The 27,348-nt window shown below is 38.8% G+C and overlaps 1 pseudogene; it reads right to left on the reverse strand.

The window, feature by feature from the left end:
- Positions 1–728: 728 nt before the first annotated feature.
- Positions 729–23,957, reverse strand: LOC124974272 (RNA-binding protein with serine-rich domain 1-like; annotated as a pseudogene).
- Positions 23,958–27,348: the final 3,391 nt, after the last annotated feature.

The raw sequence follows: 27,348 nt of genomic DNA on the forward strand, positions 1-27,348 counted from the left end.
TACATTTTACATTCCTAGTATAGGCTTTTTTTATTTTGCATTCTCAAGCTAGATTTATTCAATACATTTTCATCACTACATAAAAAAGTACAAACCCAACCTTATCTAAACTGCTGCTATGTAACAGAACTCAAAACAAAGTTTATAGTACTGACTATACAATAAGAGAGAGGAAATATTAAGTACATATCTCCAAGGTATCCTGCAGGACCACCATGATGGCAGTCATGATCTTGCAGAGATGGCTCAAAATGTGCTCACCAATTTCAGAGAATAAGGGAAATGTGGGGCAGGGGTGTGTGGGAAGGTGTAGAAAGACAGAAACATTTGTAGCATCTAACAGGTGGGGGGCAACCCTAGATGTTGGAAGAATATTCAAGCAGCAGGGAAAAGACTAGGCTTAAAAGGAATGGGGCTTGGTCCCCTTCTTGTGGACATAGCTCAGCAACAGAAAGAGTGTAACCAAGAGTGCCAGACAGACTCAAGTCATCTATGAAGAGTCTGGGTCACACTGCCACCTGGAAGCTTGCTGGTCCCTGTGAGCTCTGTCACTGGGAAGACAATAATGGGTGAGATTTCTAATGGGAAACCTGCAGGGCACCTCAATGGGCACATTCCTGAACCATCAACACTTCTGCAGCTAGAACCTGCCTGCAGAAGAAAGGCCTCAACTGCTGCCTTTTAAGCCAGCCCAAGTGAAGGGTCCTTTCCTGCCAACACACTTTTAGCTAGGAAAGTGACAGCACTGAGCCGGGTGGAACATAAGGTATACATGAGTTTGGGTGGGTCTGTTTATCTGGAGCAGTTAGAATGGAGCAGTTTCTGTGATGGCAGTGTATTGCAGAGCAGGACTGTCTGCTCATGGGTGACCTGTGTCTTGTAAATTGGATCTCCTCCTCCTCTGTGGGGGCAACCTATGCCATATAGGAGGTGGCAGCAGCATTCTCCTTGGAGGGCTGAATCACTGGGGTGGTGGGTGGCCTAGACCAGGGGGCCAACACAGCAGTAGCAGTGAACTCTTGGCCATCCATTTGTCCTCCATCCATGTGCTTCAGTGGCTTCTCAGCTTTATCTGATTCTCAAACTCCATACATGCATAGCCTTTGGATAGATGAGGATGTACCCTTTCTACAGGCATGTCAATCTTTTTAATTTTGCAAAGGTGGAAAATATCTCCATGTTATTATCCTTGGTCACATTCCTGGTGAGTCTTCCAACATGCACTTTTGGGTTTAGGGGACGGGCTCTGATTTGACTTTGGGGTTTAGGTGAAGGGCTCTGGTTTGACTTTTGAGCAGGATCACCACTTTTGCCATGTCTACACCAAGATGGGCTGGGAGATCCACAGGAGCTGCTGGAATGGGAGCAGCAGGATGTGCTGGAGCTTCCCCAGCACCTGGATGCAGAGGAGGTGTTGGAGACACTGCTGAAGACTGTGCTGCTGCTGGATCCTGAGCTGAAAGTGAAACTGAACAGAGACTTGGTACTGCTGCTGCTTCCACTGGAAGCCCTGAAACTCTTTCAAGGCTTATCCCTGCCATCATCCTTCTCACTCATGTCCTTGGTGGTTTCTTTGACTTTAGAGCATTCCTTGATTTTTGGTTGGAGGTGGATCCCTAGTGCTGGACATTTTATTTTATTTTATTTTTTTACTTCTATCAAGATCATCTTTTTCACTCCTGATAAATCCATTCTCCCCTTCAGGAGTTCAGAGCAGCAATGGCAGCCTCACTTACCTCAACTCTCACTTCTAACTTGAGTCTGAGAAAGGATCCCTGATGGGTTGCCAATTACACTAAAGAGCAGCAACTTCTAGCTGCCACTACCTCCTCCTGCTCTCCTCAGCTGCTCCCTCATGGTGTATTCTTAAATTGTTTTAATATATATTTATTTTTTTGTTTTTGCTAATAGATAGCATTCATTTTTTTCTCTCACAAGTCACTTCCTACCACAACCAAGTTCATGAGGATATTTTCCTGTTTCATCATGTGAACTTTATAGTTCTAGATTAGATTATGGTCATAGATTAAATTTAGACCTTTCAGACATTTGAATTAATTTTTGTGTGTTCTGTTATTTTTCTGCTGATGCTGTAACACATGATAACACACAAGGTGGCTCCTTACAACAGACATTTACAATCTCACAGTTACAGTGGCCCAAAACCTAAATCAAGGTGTTGTCAAGTCCCTGCTTCCTCAGCCAGCTCTGAGGGACAATCCTCTCAACCTCTTTCAGCTGCTGAGCTACAGGCATTCTGGGCATATGGAAGCATAACCATAGGCTTCCCTCACATTTTTCCTTGGCTATCTCCTGTGTTTCTCCTGTTTCATCTGTATTTCACCCTCATTGTGTAAAGATGTTTGTTATTGAATATAGAGATTTCCCAACAAACCCAGGACAATCTCATTTGATGATTTTATTGTCTTTTTGATGTTCCCTTAACCAAGCATGTTGTCTTTTCTTACAGATACCTGTACAGGTTAATTGGAGTCCAGCTATAAGGCTTAAGGGGAGAGAAAATAAAGGGGCAAGCATACAAGATGGAAAAGAGTGAAAAGTGGCTTCCATGGGAAACCAGTCCTTTTTACTATCTATTCCAGGGTCATATCATGTTACCTAGGTTACATATTACAGTTAGCTTTGTGCGTGTGCAGATCACATATCTTGCTTACATCTAAGAATCCATGACTACCATAGGTTATTATAACAAAATAATGTCTCCTGACCTCAAATACAGAGGATTTGCAGAGTGTCTCTAAGGCATTCAAACAGAGCACCCTTTATCCTGAGGAGTGTGCTCAACTGAAGGATTTTTGCTCCTCTGTACATTGACTGACCTGAAATCCATGCAGATGCTGGAGCCTATGACTTATATGTCCATCTTGGTGGAACACAATCCAACCTCTTACACATGATGTGAGATGAAATTTTGAGGTCATTATTTTTCCATTTGGATAGTAACTTCTATTGTTCTGTTGAAAAACCATTCATTTCACATTAAATCATCTTAGAATCTTTTTCGAAAGTCAGATGACCATTTGTATGTGGATCTGTTTCTGAACTGTCTCTTTACCTCCACTGGTCTGTATGCCAGGCTTCATGCTGATATCCTACGACTGATTACTCTAGCTTTTGTTATCCTTTCATCCCTGAGATCAGGTAATATAAATCCTTAGGTCTTCCACAAAAACTGTTTTGGCCATTCTAGGTCATTTGAAGTTTCCCATACATTTTACAATCAGCTTGTTAATTTCTACAAAGAAATAAAAAAGTCTTCATAGATTTTGATCAAGACTGTATTAGATTTATATGTCCATTTGGGTAGAAAGGACAGAAAGATATCCTTGGTCTCAGGAATTTCAGTTTAACAGTAACTACTGACCAAACATTTTTCCTCTAGTTGAAGAAATAAGTGATATGAAGATTAAATGAAATCATCCAATAAGCTGTTGGGGTCAGGTGAGGATTCAGTTGTAGAACATCCTGGCTGCACACAAGGGTGTTGTTCCAAATCTCTGTCCAGGGGAGGGTAAAGAAGGGCTGCATCCTGGCTGGTTGGGTAAACAAAGGCGGCTGATTCTTAGAGAATAGGGTCTCCAGGCAGTGGAAAATCGAGAAGATGAGAGATAGGGAGAGTTTCCTAATGTGAGCTGGTTCACATGAGAAGAAAAAGGTTCATGGGTTGATGGGACATGAGTCACGTGAGAGGATGAGTGGACTTGGTTCTTCACAGAGAAGTTGGAAGACCATGTCCCTGTTGATTCTGGGGAGGCCCCAAAAATGAGATATCTCCCACAAGAAGGGCTGTGTGTAGGCTGTCAATTACTTTTTCTCAACATATGGAATATATAAAAAACTCAAAACTACTTAAAACAAATAAACCCATAAAGTGGGAAAATGATCTGAATAAACACTTACTTGAAGAAATACAAATTACCGATCCAAGATGGTGGATTAGAGGGAGGCTGCGTTCCTTGTCGCTCCGTAACTCTGGTTTCAAGCAGAGGATATCTGTTTCTTGGTGAGACAGTTTTTACTGCTTATCAATTCCCTGGTGTTTACCCATTTGTCTGCTGTGATGACCTGCAGTCTACCAGCATATTAACACCTTTTTTGAGTGCAGATTGCTCACTGTCAGGCACCTATCATTCACCAATTGCCTGCCTCTGGCTGGTCCATTGCCTGCCTTACACCTATCCATCACCCAACGCATGAGGTTCACCTCCCAATCATCCAAAAACAGTCAGCAAACTGATCACCGACTGCCCGTAGAGCAGCAGCTGCCTGCTGTTGCTTGGAAGTTCTCTGTCACAGTACCTGCAGGTTTGATTACATGTGGCTGATGTCATTTTGACACAACAGCCAGGCCCTGTAGGACCTGTTGCCAGACTGACTGAGCCCTGTCTCCAGGATCCCTCTGCCTGACTGATCACTCCTTGCCTCTGGGGCCCTCACATCGACTGAATGCTCCCTGCCACCAGGACCCCCAGAACAACAGACTGTGCTATATCACCAGTACCACACCAGCCTCCAGGATTCCACAAACACACCAAACACACCGGACCTCCAGTACCCATACCTGACCAACTGCATCCCGCCTCCGGGACCTCCAGCTGACCAAGTCCACACCCTGAGCTGCAGTTCCCCAAAGCCAACACATTTCAAAGGCAGAGCAGACATCTTCCATAATCCTGGAAACTGTAGCTCCGATCTTTAGGTGGGAAAAATCCCATCCTGAGATGCCAGCTGGAGGCTTGAAGCTCATTGTCAGGTAACTCTCATGCATCAGGCTACTGAACACTGGGAGGTTTCATTAATATATTACTGTTATACTGTAGATTTTCTTTTTTCTCCTTATTGAAAAATTTAAGTTTTTATTTCTCTACTTTTCTTGCTCTCTTTTCCTTTTGTATACCTGTTCCCACAGAGTCTCTTTCTCTCTTTTTTGCATGCTAACATCCAATTTCTTTTGATTACACTCTCACACTTTCTATTATCTAGAACTTCTGTATATTCTTTTCTTATCCCATTAACAGCCCAATTCTACATCTCTCTGCATCCTCTTTGTCCTCCATTAGAAACTGCATACCTTATTGCAAATTTGTTTGTTTTATTGAAGATAATATTTTAACTCATTCTGTTTATTATGACAAATTTGTTATTGTCCTCATGGGGGCTATTTGTTCTAGGATTGCATAGTGTCTGAATTGGGCACTGCTAATATTGATCTCCCCTTAAAGAAAGGGTTTTGGAAACCTATAGGGGCACTATAATCCTATAGGGGAAAATCTGCAATACCCCAGATCTGCACTGCTAGAGTGGAAAATACATGAACAACATGAAAAAACAAGGGAAGAAAATGATCAAAACAAATCTAGATTCTATATTAATAGAATTCAATGACAGTATGTTAGAAGAAGTGTGAGGAAAGGACTTCAGTTTATAAATGATTAAGATGATTCATGAAGAAAAGAATGAGATAAGAGAGCAAATGCAGGCAATGAATGATAATACCTATAAGCTGAAAGAGCACCTGCAGGAAGCAAAAGATCATTTCAACAAAGAGATAGATATTCTCAAAAAAAAATACTTGAAATAAAGGAAACAATAAACCACATAAAAAACTCAAAGGAAAGCATCACCAAAAGAATAGACCACTTGGAAGACAAAACCTCAGACAATGAAGACAAAATATTTAATCTTGAAAATAAAGTTGCCCAACAGAGAAGATGGTAAAAAATCATGAACAGAATCTCCAAGAACTATGGAACATCATGAAAAGACCAAATTTAAGACTTATTTGGATTGAGGAAGGCACAGAGATACAAACCAAAGGAATGAACAGCATATTCAATGAAATAATATCAGAAAATTTCCCAAGCCTGAAGAATGAAATGGAAAATCAAATACAAGAGGCTTTCAGAACACCAAATGCACAGAATCACAACAGATCCACACCAAAGCACATTATAATAAAAATGCCTAATATTCAAAATAAAGATAGGATTTTGAAGGCCACGAGAGAAAAGCATCAGATTACATATAGGGTGATACCAATATGGATAGCAGCCGAATTCTCAACCCAGACTCTGAAAGCTAGAAAGGCCTGGACCAACATATTTCAAGTTCTGAAAGAACATGGTTGCCAACCAAGAATCCTATACCCAGTAAAACTAACCTTCATATTTGAAGATGAAATAAAATCCTTCCATGAAAAACAAAAGTTAAAAGAATTTACAAACAGAAAGCCTGCACTACAGAATGTTCTCTTTTTTTTTTTTTTTTTTGGGTGCTGGGGATTGAACTCAGGGCCTTGTGCTTACAAGGCAAGCACTCTACCAACTGAGCTATCTCCCCAGCCCCCAGAATGTTCTCAACAAAATATTCCATGAGGATGAAATGAAAAACAACAATGTAGGTCAACAAATGGAGGAACTACCTTAGAGAAAAACCACTCAAAGGAGAACCCAAGCCAACTTAGAAACAAAAATAAGCCTAATGACTGGGAATGCAAATCATATCTCAATAATAACCCTGAATATTAATGGCCTAAACTCATCAATCGAAGACATAGACTGGCAGAATAGATTGGAAAGAAAGACCTAACAATATGCAGCCTGCAAGTGACTCATCTCATTGAAAAAGACATCCACAGACTAAAGGTGAAAGGATGGGGGAAAACCTCTCATTCACATGGACTCAGTAAAAAATCAGAGGTTTCCATCCTTATATCAGATAAAGTGGACTTCAAGTCAAAGTTATTCAGAAGGGATAAATAAGGACATTTCATATTGCTTAAGGGAACCATAAATCAGGAAGATATAATGATAGTAAATATTTATGCCCCAAACAATGGTGCATCTCTATACATCAAACAAATCGTTCTCAATTTCAGGAATCACATAGACCACAACACAATAATTCTGGGTGACTTTAATACACTGCTGTCACCACTAGATAGATCTTCCAAACAAAAATCAAACAAAGAAACCATAGAACTCAATAACACAATCAATAACCTAGACTTAATAGATACATATTCCATCCATCAACTAATGGATTCACTTTCTTCTCAGGAGCACATGAAACCTTCTGGAAAGTAGACCATATGTTGTGCCACAAAGCAGCACTTATGAAATGGAAAAAAAATAGAGATACTGCCTTGTGTTCTATCAGATCATAATGAACTGAGAGTAGAAATCAATAGAAATCAATGACAAAATAAAAAACAGAAATTTCTCCAAAACTTGGAGACTAAACAATATGCTATTGAATGAAACATGGATAACAGGAAACATCAAGGAGGAGATAAAAAATTCTTAGAGGTCAATAAGAATGATGATACAACATATCAAAATCTCTGGGACACTATGAAAGCGGTCCTAAGAGGAAAATTCATTGCATGGAGCACATTCCAGAAAAGAATGAAAAGTCAACAACTAAATTACCTAACATTACAGCTCAAAGTCCTAGAAAAAGAAGAACAGAATAACAGCAAAGGTAGTAGAAGACAGGAAATAATTAAAATCAGAGCTGAAATCAATGAAATTGAAACAAAAGAAACTATCCAAAAAATTGACAAAACAAAAAGTTTGTTCTTTGAGAAAGTAAACAAAATAGACAAACCCTTAGCCACACTAACAAAGAGAAGGAGAGAGAAAACCCAAATTACTAAAATTCATGATGAAAAAGCAAATATCATGACAGACACCATTGAGATACATATCATAATTAGAATCTACTTTGAAAATCTGTATTCCAACAAAATAGAATCTACCAGACAGTGAAAAATTTCTAGAGACATATGCTCCTCCCAAACTGAACCAGGAGGACATACACAATTTAAACAGGTCAATATCAAGCAATGAAATAGAATAAGCCATTAAAAATCTGCCATCCAAGAAAAGCCCAGGACCAGACAGATTCTCAGCCAAGTTGTACAAGACCTTCAAAGAACTCATTACAATACTTCTCAAAGTATTCCAGGAAATAGAAAAGGAGGGTATCCTACCAAAATCATTCTATGAAGCTAATATCACACTCATACCCAAACCAGGAAAAGACACATCAAGGAAAGAAAATTTTAGACCAATATCCTTGATGAATATAGATGCAAATATCCTTAACAAAATATTGGTAAACTGTTTCCAAAAGCATATTAAGAAAATCATGCACCACGATCAAGTGGGGTTCATCCCTGGAATGCAAGGATGGCTTAACATCTGTAAATCAATAAACATATCCATTATGTCAATAGACTTAAGGATAAGAATCATATGATTATCTCAATTGATGCAGAAAAAGCGATCAACAAAATACAACACCCCTTCATGCTCAAAACTCTAGAAAAAATAGGGATAGTAGGAATGTAACATTGTAAAGGCTATTTATGCTAAGCCCCTGGCCAACATCATTCTTAATGGAGAAAAACTAAAACCATTCCCTTTAAAAACAGGTACAAGACAGGGATGTCCTTTTCAGCACTTCTATTCAACGTTGTCCTCAAAACTCTAGCCAGAGCAATTAGGAAGACTAAAGAAGTTAAAAGGATACAAATAGGAAAAGACGAACTTAAGCTATCACTATTTGCTGATGACATGATTCTATACTTAAAGGATCCAAAAAACTCCTCCAGAAAACTTCTAGACCTCATCAATGAATTCAGCAAAATAGCAGGCTGTAAAATCAACATGCACAAATCTAAAGCAATTTTATATGCAAGCAATGAAATAGCTAAAAGGAATTGAGGAAAACAACTCCATTTGCAATAGCCTCAAAAAAACAAAATAAAATACTTGGGCATCAAACTAACCAAAGAGGTGAGAGATCTCTACAATGAAAACTACAAAATACTGAGGAAAAAAATTGAGTAAGACCTCAGAAGATGGAAAGATCACCCATGTTCTTGGATAGGCAGAATTAATATTGTCAAAATGGACATACTACCGAAAGTGCTATACAGATTCAATGCAATTCCAATTAAAATCCCAATGATATACTTTACAGAAATAGAGAAAGCAATCATGAAATTCATCTGGAAGAATAAGAATCCCAGAGTAGCTAAAGCAATCCTTAGCAGGAAGAATGAAACAAGGGGTTTCACAATACCAGAACTTCAACTATACTACAAAGCAATAGTAAGAAAAACGCATGGTACTGGCACCAAAATAGACAGGTATATCAATGGTACAGAATAGAGGACAGGGACACAAACCCAAATAAATACAATTTTCTCATACTAGACAAAGGTGTCAAAAATATTCAATGGAGAAAAGATTGCCTCTTCAACAAATGGTACTGGGAAAACTGAATGAAACTAAACCCCTATCTCTCACACTGCACAAAAATCAACTCACAATGGATCAAGGACCTGGAAATCAGACCAGAGACCCTGCATCTTATAGTAGAAAAAGTAGGTCCAAATCTTCACCTTGTGGACTTAGGATCAGACTTCCTTAACAGGATTCCTACAGCACAAGAAATAAAAGCAGGAATCAACAACTGGGGTAGATTCAAACTAAATAGCTTTCTCTCAGCAAAGGAAACTCTCAGCAATGTGAAGTGAGAGCCTACAGAGTGGGAGAATATCTTTGCTACTCATACTTTAGATAGAGCGCTAATTTCCAGAATATATAAAGAACTCAAAAAAATCTACATGAAGAATACAAATAACCCAATCAACAAATGGGTAAAGATATGAATAGATGCTTCACAGAAGAACTACAAGCAAACAACAAACATATGAAAAAATGTTCACCATATTTAGTAATAAGAGAAATGCAAATCAAAACTACCCTAAGATTCCATCTCACCCCAATTAGAATGGCAATTATCAAGAATACAAGCAACAATAGGTGTTGGCAAGGATGTGGGGAAAATGGTACACTCATACATTGCTGGTGGTGCTGCAAATTAGTGCAGCCACTCTGGAAAGCAGTGTGGAGATTCCTTAGAAAACTTGGAATGGACCTACCACTTGACCCAGCTATCCCACTCTCCAGCCTATACCCAAAGGACTGATAGTCAGCATACTACAGAGATACAGCCACATCAATATTCATAGCTGCTCAATTCACAATAGCCAGACTGTGGAACTGCCACTTGCCGCTGACCAGCGGGACAAACGACATGTACACTTCAGAAGTTCATGAAGCAGCTTTCACTTTATTCGGATAACACCCTCAATGTATAAGCAGTCTCATGCATAAGCAATTGTAATCAGATATGTCCATTCAATCTTATTAAGGTCAAGGGATCACGAGCTAAAGCATACAAGTAAGATATATCTTTCCACGTGCTAAGTGGTTGAACTAATTATCATACAACCAATGGCAAACGCTTCCTGTTTTTCTCAAGGCACATTCAGCACACTGCTTTGGCTCTCTTCCAGTCGCCATCTTGGATGTGTGTGACGTAACCCTGGGCCCTGGGTCTTGCCCACCACATCTCCCCCTTTCTGTTTATAAAAGAGACCATGCCTGTCTTAGGTTATCCAGGATGGAGTCACATCCTTACCTGTCATGGGACAATGAAGCTCTAGCCCTCATTTCCTGTCTTAGGTCTGTATAAACTCCCCATGAATCTTACCCATCTTTGACTACTGGTCCATCATATTTAACCAGACTTGGGGGGATGAGCCAGCCTTAATTGCGATGAGAGCTTGGTGAATAATGGCTGTTTCTCTGTGCCGATGTATTCGCATTTTGTATAAACACTATATGCACAGAACAGATACAACACACAATAAACCTCCCACGGACAAAAACCCAAACCATTCTTTTCCCCATTGAATAGTGGACTGGAAAAATGTGGCCAATTGTTGTAAAAATAGGAGGATATAGAATAGAAGTGTTGGTAAGGGAACAGGATAGGGCCACGTCTTTACTATCCCCCATAGTTCACCTGAGTCTCCTTCATTAACTTGGTGAGAAATCGCCAACACCATCAGCGGGAGAAGCCTCCACATCTTCTTCCTGTTTTTGGTTCTCCGTTGAGGCCTAGACTAATCTCTCCAGCACCCAAATTGGCGATTGTGCGTCCTGTGGGAAAACACAAACAGATCCTCAGGTCCAGATTAACACCCATTTCAGGCCTTTCCATTGTCCCGATAGAATGTCCTTCCAGAGCACTTGAGGTAGATGTTATTTATTAGGCTCTGAATGATGGTCAGCAGCTGATCGGCCCTCAGAATTGAGATTTAAAAAATTTAAGATGAACAAGGCAACAGATAATTTGTCTTTTGGCGATCTGTATGATGCCCCTATTCCCCCTTTTTGTTTATAAAGCATGTTTTTAACCATTAAATGGGCACGCTCAACAATGATTTGTCCAGTAGAATTACAGGAAATTCCTGTGACATGTTGAATACCAAAGGTGGAACAAAATTGTTTAAAGGCCTGGGATGTATATCCAGGACCATTATGTGTTTTAATTTGTTTTGGAACCCCCAGGATGGAGAAAGAGTGTAAACAGTGTGTTATTACATCTTTAGTTTTTTCTCCAGTATGAACAGATGCCATAATAAATCCTGAAAAGGTATCAATAGACACATGAATGAATTGTAGTTTTCCAAATTCTGAATAATGAGTTACATCCATTTGCCAAATATGATTGGGCTGAAGCCCTTTTGGATTTACTCTTAATGAGGGATTAGGAATAAGTGTAGCACATTTAGCACAAGACTTGAATATGTCCCGACCTGTTGCCTTAGTAATTTTATAGCGTGTATGTTGAGTGGAAGCATTTACGTGAAATTTGGAATGAAAAGTTTTTGCATTTTCAAGCATATTAAAGATGTGTGGGTCTCTGGTGGCCATGTCTGTTAACTCATTGTGTAAACTTAGAGGACCTGGAAGGCCAGTATGAGCCCAAACATGCCCAATAAAAAAAGGATATTTTCTGTCCCAGATAAGTTTTTGTGAGCATTGTAAATATTTAGCAATAGTGGAGGTGAGGGAAATCAGACCAGTTAATTTTAAATTTTGAATAGCATTAACAACAAATTTGCTTTAAGATAATAGGTTAAAAGGCTCATGGTGGGTTTTGAATACTTCTATAGCTACTAATAGTTCTGTTTTTGTGCAGATAGAGTGATAAAGAGTAATGTTTCTGTAACATTATCTATAGTAATAGCACCCGTACCATTTTTTGATCCATCAGTAAATATAAGGGTAGCTCCTATAATGGGTTCTTTTCAGGTGACTTTAGGGAAAATTATAGGATGTTGACTCCAAAATTAAGAAGCAGATCAGATGGCAAATGATTGTCAAACACAACAGAAGTACTAGTAAAGGCTATAGCCCTTGAATTTGAATTATTAATAAGATATTGTATCAGATCAGTAGCTTATGTAGTAGATTTTGTTGAGGGATATGATCCAAAGGTGGAAAGGGATACTTTTAATGCCTTAAGGATTAATTCTGCCACAGATTCAGTAAACAAGGATAAGACCTTGTTAGGGGCATAATTCATGTGAACCCATAGAATAGGACCCTTTTGCCAAAACACTCCTGTGTGTAACTTATTTGTGGCCAAGACAATGAATAATAAAGGCTTAACTAGGTCAATATGATCAAGATGAAACTTTTCCATAGCTGATGCAACAAGATTGAGAGCTGTTCGAGCCTTAGGGGTAAGCACACACTTAGAAAGGGGGTCAGAATCACCTTTAAGAATGTCAAACAGGGGGCCCAAACTTGAGGTGGGTAAATGAAGGTAAGGTCTAATCCAATTAACATCACCCAAAAGTTTTTGAAAATCATTTAAAGTTCTAAGTTTGTCCACCTGAATGGCAATTTTTATGAGTTTAACCATAGTTGTATTTATGATAGATCCCAGGAAGTTTTTGGTGTCTGTCATTTGTACTTTATCAATGGCAATATGTAAGACCCATCTTTCCAGTGACTTTAGTAAGGAATTATAACATTGCTTTAAGACATGATTTTCCTTATGAGTTAGCAAAATATCATCCATATAATGATAGATTAAAACTTGAGGGTTTGCTAGGTGTATGGGTTCAATAGCCTTGCCTACATATATTTGACACAAAATGGGGCTATTGGCCATGCCTAATGGGAGGACTATCCATTCATATCTTTTATTAGGAGAGCTATTATTAAGTGAGGGCACAGTAAATGCGAACCTTTTGGTGTCTGAGGGATGTAACAGAATGGAAAAGAAGCAATCTTTTATGGCAATAACAATGGAGGGCCAATTAACTGGGATAGTCGATAAAGTAGGTAATCATAATTTAATAGGTCCCATGGGCTCCATTATAAAATTTACTGCTCTTAGGTCATATAATAGCCTCCATTTTCCTGATTTCTTTTTTATTATGAATATTGGTGTGCTGAAAGGAGAGGTGGATGGTTTGATGTGTCCAGCCTCTGGTTGTTCTTTAACCAATTGCTGGGCTGCTTCTAATTTGTCTTTTGAGAGGGGCCACTGAGGGACCCAGACAGGTTTATCAGATTTCCATGTTATTTTAATTGCTTCAGTGGCCCCTAATAAAAATCCAATCCCTTTTTATCTTATTTTGGAGTAACTAAAATGGGTAAAGTAGATCCTTGACTACTTTTCCCAAGACCTTTTCCCCATATGTGTCCTTGAGCTAACATTATTTGATTAACTTTTGGATTACTGTATGGGATCTTGGATGTGAGATGTAAATCCATCTGTTTCATGATATCTCTCCCCCACAAGTTTACTGGGAAATGTTCGAGGACGTAAGGTTGGGTGGTACCACTATGACCTTCTTCATCCTTCCATTTTAATATGGCTGCACTCTAGTTAGGATTGGAAGTTGTACCCAATTCCCTTAAAGTCTGATCTGCCTGTTGAAGTGGCCAGGTTTTGGACCATTCTGTAATTTTGATAATACTTTTGTCAGCCCCAGTATCTAATAAGCCCTCAAAACTTTTGCCTTCTATCACTAACTTTGTCATAGGTCTATCTTTTAAATCCAATGCTAACATGACCATATTTTGGTCAGTAGAACCTAATCATTTATTTCCCCTAATAATAATCTTTGATGGATATTGATCATGGCAGCTGGGTAAGACCAACAATTGTGCTATGCCAGCACCCTGAGCTATTATTGCTACACCTCTTGGTGAAAAAGCAAGGATTTTTATTTCTCCTGTAAAATCAGGGTCTATAACTCCAGGGACAATATTTAATCCTTTTAAAGCATAAATCCTCTCCAGAATTAGTCTCACTGTTCCTTTAGGTAATGGGATAACAACCAAAGTTGGCATTGGTTGTACTCCCATCTCTGGAGTTAACACTGCTCTGGCAGAGGCAGAGAGGTTCAATCCTGTACTTCCTCTTGTTTGTCTAATTGGGAGTCAAGGGTAATGGGTCTGAGGCACGGACTGGATAGCCCTGTATATTTGTGGGCCCTGAGGCTGGGGGCCCTGATTCCCATTTTTTGAAGGTAAAGGGTTACCATGTTTGTCTCTAGTTGATTTACAGTCACTTGTCCAGTGTTTCCCTTTTTTACATCAGGGACAAAGTTTGACACAGAACCTTGGGGGCAGTCCTTTTTCATGTGTCCAAATTGTTTACATTAATAACACTGTTGGCCTGGGTGGGAGCTGGTGTTACCTCTAAGACCCTGTGCAAGTGCTGCACCAATCACCTGAACTTGAATAAAAGTCTCATTAATATCCCTACAAGCCTTTAAGTAGGCTCCAAGGTCTTTGTTTTTCCAAGGTCTTATTGCTTCTTTACACCATTTATTTTCTTGCTCATATGCAAGCAGTTTGACTAAAGGCATAGCCTGGTCCACATCTCCAAATATATGTCCTGCTGTTTGAATCAATCTGTCTACAAAATCAGCATAGGGTTCATTATGACCTTGAATAACTTTAGATAACTGTCCTTGAAGATCGCCAGCACCTGAAAGCGTTTTCCAAGCTTTAGTGGCAGCAGCACTAATTTGTTGATACACATTGGGATGGAAATTAATCTGATTACCTTGCCCTTCATATGGTCCTTGGCCTGTCAGCATGTCTAGATTCCATGGAGGATTGCCCGCAACTGCATTACATCAGGCAGTATCAGAGCATAACTCCTGGTTTGCCACCTTCCACATGAGATATTGTCCCCCAGATAAACATGCCTTTGCTAAATTACCCCAATCAGTCAGAGTAAGATTTTGACTTGCAACATTCTCTAATAAAGAAATGGTAAATGCACCTTGTACTCCATAGGACATAACTACCTCTTTTAACAGTTTTACTAATTTTATATCTAATATTTGATGATATCTCTAATTTTTTTGATCTTCAAATACCAGGAATATTGGGAACACTGCTTGAGATTCTACATTAGCCCACTGTCTGTGGAGCCACCCCTGTGCAGCAAGTACATGCACTCCTACAACTTGGAAAAGAGTGGTGATCTGGATTATATACTGGAGGGTGTGGTGCAGTAGGAGTTAAATGCCACTTAGAGAACTTTTTTACTAGCTCTGTCTCAGATTGTTTCTGTTCTTCAGTCACATCCCTGTTCTGAGTCTGAACATCTAATTTCTCTTTCAGAAGCTCGACTTGATTGTTCTTCTTTTACAGTTTCTAATATCTTTTCCCCTTCTATTAACTGTTCTTGAAATTTTGGTTTTTTGGAAGTCAGACAGAAACAAACTAATGTCCATATCACCACAACAACAACAAAGGGAAACCAAACAAGAAAATATAACACAAATAACACCTTACACATATTCATTTACTACAGTGTCCTGTCCCTCGCCCACAAGAAAGCACGACACAGGAATCTTCCTTCAGCAGTTTAATAAGGACCTTAATATTATAAAACCATGGTTTTTCTTCTTCTTCCTCTTGAGCTGAATTCATACACTTTTATACTCTTGCAATAGCCAATCTACTCCTGCCACTTGGCCTATGTTCATAGGTGCTCCCACTTGCAACAGTTGGCTTAACCAAATATGGGCTTGTTTACCTAGAAAGCACTTCAGGAAACCAGCGCCATCTTATCATGGTGGTGAGGCGGCTCGCCACAGCTCCCCCTTCTTTATTTTATGAACACAGGTGAAGGTAGAGGCCCTATCCTACTGTGCAAAAGTGGCAAATAGTGAACGTCAGTCCCAGAGTGGCACCTTCTCCGTGCCTGATATCACCTAAGCCGATGCCTTTTTTCGTAGGGTGGGACGTGGACATCAAACCCACATGCAATAGGGCATGCCTTCCTTGAGGTTCAAAAATAAAACTCTCAAGTGCAGTGCTTTGCCTCGCATCCTGTGTCCATGAAGACATAGCGGTATGGAAAACCATACTAGGGGGAGCTTATCCAGCTTACACAACTGCAAAGGCCTGAGGTAGGAAAACACATTACTCTTCTTGCCAACTCTGCACAATACAGGGGCACCAAAATGAACAGAAGGCATACAGTAACAGTTCTCTCCTCTAACATTATTGTTATAGCTCAAGATTAAAGGTGGAAGTTACAAGGTAATTGAAGCTTTAATTAGTACAAGAAATCCCTAGGATGTAAATTCACAGTCCTCAAAGAAAAGTACATAATAATTACAGCAGTACTCTGCAGACACCTAGCGTAAATGATAATTCTAACTCTAACAGAGATATATTAAAAATGTCACTTATTCCCGTGCCAGATTAGCCAACCACACAGAAGGTGACACCCCTTGTTCAATGGCTAACACAGCTTGAATTAACACCGCCTTTTCACGTGCTTGACGCACTCTTAGCTTGCAAATAAACCAAAGGCAAAGGCAAATGCCTGCAAAACAAATACATCCAAAGATCCCCACACCAACCCATTCTTTAAAATAACTAAAGGCAGAGGTGAGCCAGTTAGAGAACTGACTCAAAGTAACAGGCTCAACACGAGTGTCATTTAAAATCGCAATCTGCAATAATTGTTGATTCATCATCTTCTCAGCTTCTAGGGACCAATTGCCTGCAAGAAAGGCGGAAATCAAGTGGCTTTGATTCTTTGCTTCTTCATATCTTACTAGAATTATACACATGTGTTTATGATTCCCGATGCATCCAACTTGTGCAATGTTGAAAAGTTCATCCAACTGTACTTGTAGTAAATCTATCCTTTGATTCGCCACCAAGATCCCTGATAGGATATGTCTGTTAACGTGGTCCTGGGATTCCAGTACCTGTGCAGTTTGCTGTATGACTTGATTAATGGTTTGTGCTGTTTGAACTTGATTGGTCATGGCTAGAGCAGCGGTAGTGGCTGTAGCAGCAGAGACAGCAATAGCAGTTATTATGGCTGCGGTAATGCCAAAGTCTCTCTTTTCTCTGAAGAGGTTCACCAACGGAAAATTATCTGGATTGACCTCCACTGGGACAGGTACAAAGGTGGGTACCTTTACAATCACAGCAACAGATTCACTACCGTTCCAACACTCTGAAAGCAGGCAGGTAATATTGTCATTAGAACAATTTAAAATCACTTCTGAACTGTTTGATAATAGAAATAGAAAAAGGGGGGGCAGGCGGCGAACAATGTCTGTCAGCCACAGAATTATCATGTGCATCCAAAGTTAAAAAATTAATGGTAAAAAGAGCCAAAGACAAACGCTCTTTAGGAGTACGGCTTGCTCCTATTCCCCCTTTTTGTCTTTGTAAAAGTTCTTTAATCATTTTATGAGCTCTCTCCACGATTTCCTGACCTTGGGGGTTGTAAGGTAAGCCATGAGTCAGTTGCACTCCCATAGTGGAGCAGAAAGAGGTGAATTGTTGACCAGTGTACGCCGGCCCATTATCTGTCTTTAAGGAGCATGGAAGGCCCCAGGCGGCCCAAGCCTCTAGGCAATGGGAGATGACATGATGGTCTTTTTCTCCTGCCAAAGCAGAGGCATGCATAATTCCAGAGAAAGTATCTACTGAGACATGAACATATTTTAGGGAACCAAACTCTGTAATATGAGTTACATCCATTTGCCAAATCGTAAGAGGTCGCGAGCCTCGGGGGTTAACATCAAAAGAAGGGAGATGATGAAATGGAACACAATGAGAACAATCTAAGACAATCTGTCTCACTTTTGCTCAAGGAATCAAGAGAAGAAAGAAAACAAATTGTACGGGTAGCGGCATCTGCCCTTGTGTTTCCTTCAACAATAGGTCCAGGGAGAGCCGTATGAACTCTTATATGTACAGGATAAAAGGGTGCAGAACGGCCCAAAATCAAATTTTGTAACTGAGTAAATAAAGATGAAACTTTGTTGTTAGGATTGATGGCACCTACAGTTTCCAACACCTTAAGTGCTCCTTAGAGAAGTCCTCTTATTCCCTGGGTTCAGGCTGACTGAGGGCAAAAGATCCAAATACTGGTCTATCTTGCCTTCTGTACTCCAATCTCTAAGTTTGATCTTAATCATCCAGCAAGCCAGTCTCACCAGTCATAAAGTAAGAGTACTGGGCTTTAACTTTAATGTCCATAACTTTACAGTTATTTACCCTTTTATCTAACTGGAGTCTGCATTAGTTCTGGAAGTTACCACTATTTGTTTTGGTATCTGTTACCACTATTTGTTAGGTGATGGCTTATTATCACAAGTTACCTAGGTTGCGTGTTCTTGAAGCAGCTACTTCTGCAAAACATTAATAGGTAACAGTTTTACAAAATGAAATAAGTAAGGGTAAAAATATATTCTGCTTCTATAATAGCTATTTTGAATTTTGACTGAGAACCACATTATATTCCCTATTTGAGATTATAGTAATTTTACAACAAAAAAACCAATCTTTTGATTATAACTTTAAATAAGCTGAAGTCTGACTTATTTTGGAGTCACTCTAACATGCAGTAAGGTGGGAGGCAGAGCCTTATCTCAGGTAAGGCGTGGCTCCTTACAAATCTTAAGTGTTCTAATCCTACAACTAATTTTTGCCCCTTTTGCCATGACCAGCATGACCAAATTTTCAAGTTCAGTGAGGGTCAAAGGAGTATTAGAAAATAAAGGTTTATAAACACAGATTTTGAAGATTAAGCTGAGATCAGATGGAGCTCTGCTCTCTGATGAAAATGTAGATCTAAAGAGTTATGTTAGCAACATTTATATATGTCTTATTATTAAGTTAAAGACTATGTAAGCATTATTCTTTGTTTTCAGGAGAGTTACAGAGACTAGACCATCTACATAACTTTTTCTCACAACTGCAAAGTGCAATGTTATGAACTCTGTGTAGTTCTCAAAGAAGTCCACTGTCCAAAGTTACTGTAAGGTGGGCAGGAACTAGAGAAGGGAACTGATGAAACACTGGTTATCTAGCAAAACAATTTCTTTCTGCCCAAGAGCTGTGTGCTTGATATCAATGTAAGAGCTGATAGGACTCCTGTACAGAGCCTCCCCAGGGAGGTTACTGCCACAGCAGTTAGGCATCTTGTGCTCCTACACAGGAACACTTCCAGGCACCAGGCATGCTACAGTCATGAAGTCAGGGACCCCAATCTCAGTCATTGTTGTCCCATTTTTGCTATAATGCATTATACTCTTTCCTAAATGTCATTTTAAGAAGTTTATATATATTGATTTCTGAGTCCATATAAACATTAGTTAACACAGTCTAACATTATATCCAAAACAGGAATCAATCAAAGAAAGGCTGAGAGAGCTTTTAAATTTTCTTTTGTGTAGCAAAATGCTTTTACCTTCTACAATATGAACCTTTAAACAAATCAGGCTGTCACTAACTCTTAGATATATATTTACATTTAAATTTTTATCTCAGTGAAATAAGTAACCAATGTTACATATACCTTACTGATAATATGTCCCATAATAGAACATTAAACGATAGAAATAAATCCCCAATTAAAATTTACTCTTTATAAGTTTAAGATTACCATTACAGACAAGTTTAATCTGGAGAATAGCACAGCTTGATAAATTTCCTGCTTTAAAAACTTGTATACCTGAAAAATATGAACACATTTCATATACAACTAGAAACCATTTCACAATTACCTTGATACTTTTTTCTTACCAAATTTAGTTTCTTAAGAAAAATGTAGACTCTGTAACACAGTAGAATACTTTAACAGTTGTTTAACCATAATTGTATACACCCCAATTATTAAGACTAATTGTTCTAAAGAATAAAACTTAATAGACACAAAGTTAAGAGTAAATTAGTGTTTCTAAGAAATTCTTGTTATTTTACCATGTCATTTTACCATGTAGATTAAACTTTGGTGTATAGCAGAACATTAGTATTTCACCTTAGGAAAAACCTTTAATAGCTTTAGCTGTCTCACATACACACAACCAACTCAGTTTCACACAAACATGTTGAAACTTGCCCTTTACTTACATAGACTTTCTTAGCACTTACTTAGACCCTCATGTATTTTATCACACAAGCACTTTCTTACCCAGAAACATTTCCTTTTCCCTTTTACTAAATATATTTTTATATCCAGACCCTTTTATTTTCTCTTTCCTATCTGTTGACCCCTTTTTGTTTACATTCTGAAACAACTCTTATGAAATTTCTGAATTTAAATAAATTGCTCTATTTTAATAAGATTAAATATTGTGTTGTTTATAGTACTCTAGTTGAAACACAGTTGAAACCTTTAGAACCCTTTGTATATAGAATTGTACTTGTTAAGACATAACTCTTAGTAACCTTCTTTTTAATTTAGTGATGACACAAAGCAAGTTTAAACCCTTTTTATTTACCAACCTATGAAAGCACCAATAATGTTTAAGTATGATACTCCATGGAATTTAAGGAGTTAAGAGTACTTGATGTTATTTAACAATGAGCATTTTAATTTTGTAAATTAATCAGATGTCTCTACAAACACATTTGAGTAATCCCATATATGTTAACTCTAATTCACTTATTCTGTAAAAACCAAGAAAGCAGGCAGGTGTCCTGAACAGTATTTGCTGTCTCTTTCCTGTTGAAGAAAAGTCCTAGAAACAATTGATATTAGACATTGTTTAACATCAACATTCCATTAGTTTGACCACCTAGAGACTTGCAAGTTATTTTTAAAGACATTTCACTTTTATTAGTTTACTCAATTTAAATTGAACCCTTTTAAATCACGTGAATAAAAGTATTTGGATCCATTTTTAAATTTTAATTTTAGGAGCGCTCAGTTTTGATGCAGACAAGACATGACACCAGACAGCACGACATACAAATAACACAAAATCAAAGGCCTTGTAACTTTATAGGTGAATCTCCATTGCAATGTAACAGATGTTCAAAAACTTTAGTTGAATAAAAAATAGAACTGATCAAAAAGAGAAAAAAAATCATTAACCTAGGTATGCAAGATCAAAATTATGAGCTCAAAAATACAGCATTAAAGAAAAACAAAACAAAACAAGAATCCTGGAAAATGAATTAGTTCTGTGTAGCAACCCAGAAGTTTAAAACAGACACCCTTTTGTTTTCTTTTTTATATCTTCAAGTTACCCCCCTTTCCCGCTGAGACTGTTGCAGTTTGCATTCCAATGCAGCCTTCATCAAGGCCAGGCAGGGGGGAGGGAGGATCACCCAGGACTTTTTAACCCTTTTTCTTCCTGGTTGAGAAATCAGGTTAGGTTTGAATGCAGAAAATCACAAAACATTATTTCTTACTACTTTTGAGGAATGGAGCTGCTGAGATCTCTGCCTAGGGGGAGGACTGCTTCAAGGACATGGGTGTTCCCTCCCTAGGTGGCCATGGAGCTGCGTGGAAGGGATCAGGAGGGGGGCCTTTTTCTGTCTCTTGTGATAGTTTTTCTTGATTTAATAAGCCCTTATCTAAAAACCAAGGGGCTTTGTCTTCTACAGTTTTTAAAAACTTCCTAGCTGAGGAAACCTTTAAAGGTGCTCCATTAGCCTTTAATAAAGCCTTTAATAGTCCTTCCATGCGAAGGAAGGCAGTGGCTAAGCCTTCATTTGTTAATGGGCCACCTATTTCTCTACAAGCTTTCATCCATGCCTCTATGTCTTTGCTTTTAAATGGATTAATAGCATTTCTGCATTCTCTTGTACATTGTTCATATACTAATTGTTTAATTAAAGGCATAGGCTGTATCAGCATTCCCGAAGATCTTCCCTGCTGCATTTACCATTCTAGCCATGAAATCTGAAAAAGCTTCTGTGGGGCCTTGGACAATTTTTGTTAAGTTACCTTGCACCTCTCCTTTATTAGGGAGTGCTTTCCAGGCAGCAATGCAGATCTTATTAATTTGTTCATAAACCTCTAATGGAAAGCCTGTTTGCTGATTGGCAAATCTACCCTGCCCCAGAAGCATATCCACATCCCAGGCAGGTTTGCCCATAGCTTGGTGGCATGCAGGCTGTTCATTGGCCCCCTCTAACATGAAGGCTCTCCAGTCTAAATATTTACCTGGGGAAACACAAGCTTTCACTAAACTGGCCCACTCCGAGGGGGTCATGCAGAATCTATTGAGCCCCTCTATTTGGGCGATAGTAAAAGCAGCATCCCACACCATAAGTGCAGACAGATTCTGCTATATTCTTTATCATTTTAAATTCTATAGGTTCCTGATGTCTTCCCCCATCATTGTCCTGGAATACAGGACAAGGCAAACCCCAACTCTACATGGGCAGCCCTCCAAGCTGCAGAGTTAAAAGCTCTACCCATGCCTGGAACCCCTCCCACATATGGGGGAGGATCATAGGCTAGAGCTGGCTTCTGTTCTTCCTCATAGTCCTTCTGTCTGAAATCTTTTTGCCTCTTAGTTCCCCCTTCTTTTATCTTCACCTTCCGTAAGTGCTGCGTTAGCTCTTTCACTTTCTCATCACCATCTGATTCTGACTCCCCTGTATCTTCTGGTGTTCTAAGGGCTTTTAAATCTGGGTACAGTCTCCTCTTTGGAATAGTTCCATAAACCTGCTCTCCTGCACTATGTTTCACTCCTTTCTCCAATTGTCCCTGCTCCTGAAGGAAATCCAAATCTTTCCCCAACTTATCCCAGCTGGCAGGAGTCAAGCTTCTGGAGGCAGCAAACCATGGGGCTGCCTTATCAATTCTTACAAGGAATGTTTCTAAAGTACTGCGTTTAACCTTGAGCTCTTTAGAGCGCAACAAAAAATCTAAAGGCTGTACTAATGAACTAGATGGAGAATCGCCCATAATGAAAGCAGCATTTAGAGCAAGCAGAATGAAAGCGAAAACAAAATATTTTTCTTTGTTGATCGACGTCGATTAAATCTTTGTTGATCGACTATGCAAAGCCGATTAAATCCTAGTCCACAGACTAACCTTTGCTGATCGACTATACAAAGTCGATTAAATCCTAGTCCACAGACTAACCTTTGCTGATCGACTATACAAAGTCGATTAAATCCTAGTCCACAGACCACATTTACCTGTGGTACTCACCGGTGCACCCCCTGACCACTGAAAGTTCTGATTCCCGGGTTTCGGCACCACTTGTCGTGTCCCTCGCCCGCAAGAAAGCACGACACAGGAATCTTCCTTCAGCAGTTTAATAAGGACCTTAATATTATAAAACCATGGTTTTTCTTCTTCTTCCTCTTGAGCTGAATTCATACACTTTTATACTCTTGCAATAGCCAATCTACTCCTGCCACTTGGCCTATGTTCATAGGTGCTCCCACTTGCAACAGTTGGCTTAACCAAATATGGGCTTGTTTACCTAGAAAGCACTTCAGGAAACCAGCGCCATCTTATCATGGTGGTGAGGCGGCTTGCCACACTACAGGATGTCCTTTGCTGTCTCTTAGGACAGCCTTGTCACATTCCCTCACTACGGGAACCTTCCTTTATGCTCCCTCACTAGGGGAACCTTCCGTTAAACCTTAAGGCTACCATTTCATCAAATACAGAAGCCTGCTAGTTGACTGCTAGTTGACTGTGGCAGTAAAAAATTTTCTCCTTTATTACTTACCTGAGCGCTCACCATTCCCCGTAGGTGCCACCACTTGCCGCTTGCTGTCGAACAGCGGGATAAACAACATGTACACTTCATAAGTTTATGAAGCAGCTTTTGCTTTATTCAGATAATGCCCTCAATATATAAGCAGTCTCATGCATAAGCAATTGTAATCAGATATGTCCATCCAATCCTATTAAAGGTCAAGTGATTATGAGCTCAAGCATACATGTAAAATATATCTGTCCACGTGCAAAACGGCTGAACTAATTATCATACAGCCAATGGTAAATGTTTCCTGTTTTTCTCAAGGCACATTCAGCATGGCCTTTGGCTCTCTGTCAGTTGCCATCTTGGATGCATGTGGCATAACGTGGGCCCCAGGTCTTACCCGCCACATGGAACCAAACTAGATGTCCTTCAATTGATGAATGGATAAAGAAACTGTGGTATATATATATACAATGGAATATTACTCAGCTATAAAGAATAATAAAATTGTGGCATTTTCAGGCAAATGGATGAAATTGGAGAATATCATGCTAAGTGAGATAAGCCAATCTCAAAAATGCAAAAGGTGAATGATCTCACTGATTAGGAGATGATGACACATAATGGGGGGTGGGAAGGGTGCAAGACTGGAAGAAGGAGGAACTGTATAGAGGGAAAAGAGGGTTGGGAGGGGTGGGGGAGAGGAAAAACTAACAGAATGAATCAAACATCATTACTCTATGTAAATGTATGAATATGCAAATGGTATCCTGTTACTCCATGTACAAACAGAAATAACATGTATCCCATTTGTTTACAGTAAAAATAAATTAAAAAAAGAAATACAAATAACCAATAAACATGAAAAATGCTCAATATCATTAACCATCAAGAAAACACAAATCAAAATTATGAGATTTGATTTTATTCAGGTTGGAATAGCTATCATATCAAAATTAATAAATACTTATTAAGATATGGATAAAAAGGAAAACGTATGCAGTGTGGGAGTGTAATTTATTATATTTACTTTGGGAATAGATTGGAGACCTTTCAAAATACTGAAAATAGTACTTTCCTATGACTCAGCTTTCCAAGATCTAAGTGTATATCTAATGGAAATTAAGTCTGCCTATAGAGATGTCTGCATACCTATGATGATTGTGGCAATGTTCACAATATCTAAGGTACAGAATCAAATAAGGTGTCCATCAGCAGAGGAATGGAGAAAAAAATATGGTTACACATATGTGGGTGTGTGTGAGCATGTATATATGTATATGTATACATGTATATAGGTGAATGTCTCTGCATGTATGCATATATTCTTTATATATGTATATATGTATATACATGTATACTTTATATACATATCTAAGTATTTTCAATCTTATTTACATGTATATATAGCTTCTTCATATATACATATATATGTGTATATGACAGACTACTATTGGACCATAAAGAAGAATGAAGTCCAATCATTTCCAGGAAAGTAGATGGAACTGAGTTTATTGTGTTAAATGAAATGACACAGAAACATGAAGACAAGTGCTGCACATTCTCTCTCAATTGTGGAAACCTAAAAAGAAAGATCTGTAAGTAGAAGAAGATTTCTAGGAATTGGAAAATGTGCTGGGGGAGGTGGTTTGAGGGCCATGTATGCAAGTGTGGAAATATTCCAGTGAGTTCCCTTTCTCTATACAATTATTATGTGATAGTAATTACCATAAAAATAGAGGAAATGTGACTCTGCAGAAAAATAATAAAATAAAATCTTGACTCAGGGAGAAGCTAAAGCATCATTTCTATACTATATGTCCTTATGATCTATATTAATGAACAAAGAGAAAGAGACCAAGTTTCTAGAGTCTGAATACCCGAGAGCACTCTCAGGAGCTTGCTGTAAACCCTGTAACACACAAAGCCCCTCATGCCAATGAGAACTGTGCAGGGACACCTCCTGCCCTTTAGGAGATGGTGAGTGTCACCCACACCCTGGGAGGTGCCAACAATATGCAGGTTCCCTTGGGTGCATTTGATGAAAGAACTGGGTGACATAAAAGAGAATTTACTACTTCACAGAGGAAAGGGGTGTGTGTGAAATATCCCTCCCTGCAATGAAAAAGGAAAATGCTTTCATAAAGCTGAAATCTTTTGCTGCATTCCAAATGTCAGTAGGGTACAGAGAAAATGTTTGTCAAATGTATTTTCTGCCAACTGCCACCACTGAGAACCACCTGGGGGAGCTACAGTTGCAGCATTGCTGACTGTACACTGGGGTCAACTTGTCCCTCCAGTTTGCTCTTACTGCCTTTTAAAACTACTGTGAGGAGATGACCCCAGTGTCAGCTGTGTCCCTTCTGCTGGTTTTATGCCCTTCATTGAATTTCAACCTTCATCTATTCCTCTAGGATCCAAGTTTGGAGTTTTTGATCTGCTAACAATATCATGTATTGCATCCTGTTGGACATATCTCATTGTATTTTTGAACTAGAGGGAAAAGGACCCAGAAGCTCCTAGGAGTTCAATTCACAAGAACGAAGACAAAATTTATGAAGTGGTCATATGCCATAATTTGCATACAGTTTAAGCATCCCAAATCTGAAAACCAAAATAGAAAATGATCCCAAATTTGATATTTTGTGAACATCATAGTAGTGCTCAAAAACTTAGATTTTGGAGATTTTTAACTTTTACCTTTTTTAATTAGGGATGTTCAGCCAGAAAAATGTGTTTAAATATTTCAAAATTGAAAATTCTGAAGTGTGAAATGATTCTTGTCTCAAGCATTTCTAGTAAGTTACTCCACTATGCATTTTTGCCAAAACAATTATTGTTTCACATTTATGTCTGTTTCATTTATTTTCTGTTTTTAGTGAATTAAAAGTTAAAAGTGATTTTGTTTCAAAAGAGAAATCTAGCAAGTGAATGCAATTTTTAAAATAGAAGTTTGGTGTTATGAATTTTATTTGTTATGTGTTTTTTTTATTTTTAAATCATAGGCATAAAACAGAGAATCAGAAGTTAATTCTGTGATGTAAAAGAATGGATTTTACATGATGATTACAGAATTGGAAGCCCAGAGCCTCGTGTGAATTGGTTGTGTCACATTTCTTATAATGATAAGAGGAACTCACGACCTACCCCAGGCTGCGGAGGACACTGCATGTTGTACTCAGTTCAGTCATGCACTGCTGTCCTGGCACATCCCATGGACTTTTCATGGTTAGACATCTAACTTCCTTTTTGGGACAGTGGCATTATCAGAGATTGAAACTTTGAGTGCTTTGCCACTGAGCCACAGCTCCTGGGTTTTATTTTTTATATTTTATTTTTATTAGGGTCTCCTGAATTTGCTTCCAGTTCTGATGTTCCAGAGGCTGGCCTTGAATTTGCGATCCTCCTTCCTCAGTTTCCTCACTGGTAGGAATATAGTCATGCTCCAGAATGCTCAGCTCATCTAAATAACTTGACATTGGGAA

Source organism: Sciurus carolinensis, unplaced genomic scaffold (genome assembly GCF_902686445.1).
Source record: "Sciurus carolinensis unplaced genomic scaffold, mSciCar1.2, whole genome shotgun sequence".
Classification (NCBI taxonomy): domain Eukaryota; kingdom Metazoa; phylum Chordata; class Mammalia; order Rodentia; family Sciuridae; genus Sciurus; species Sciurus carolinensis.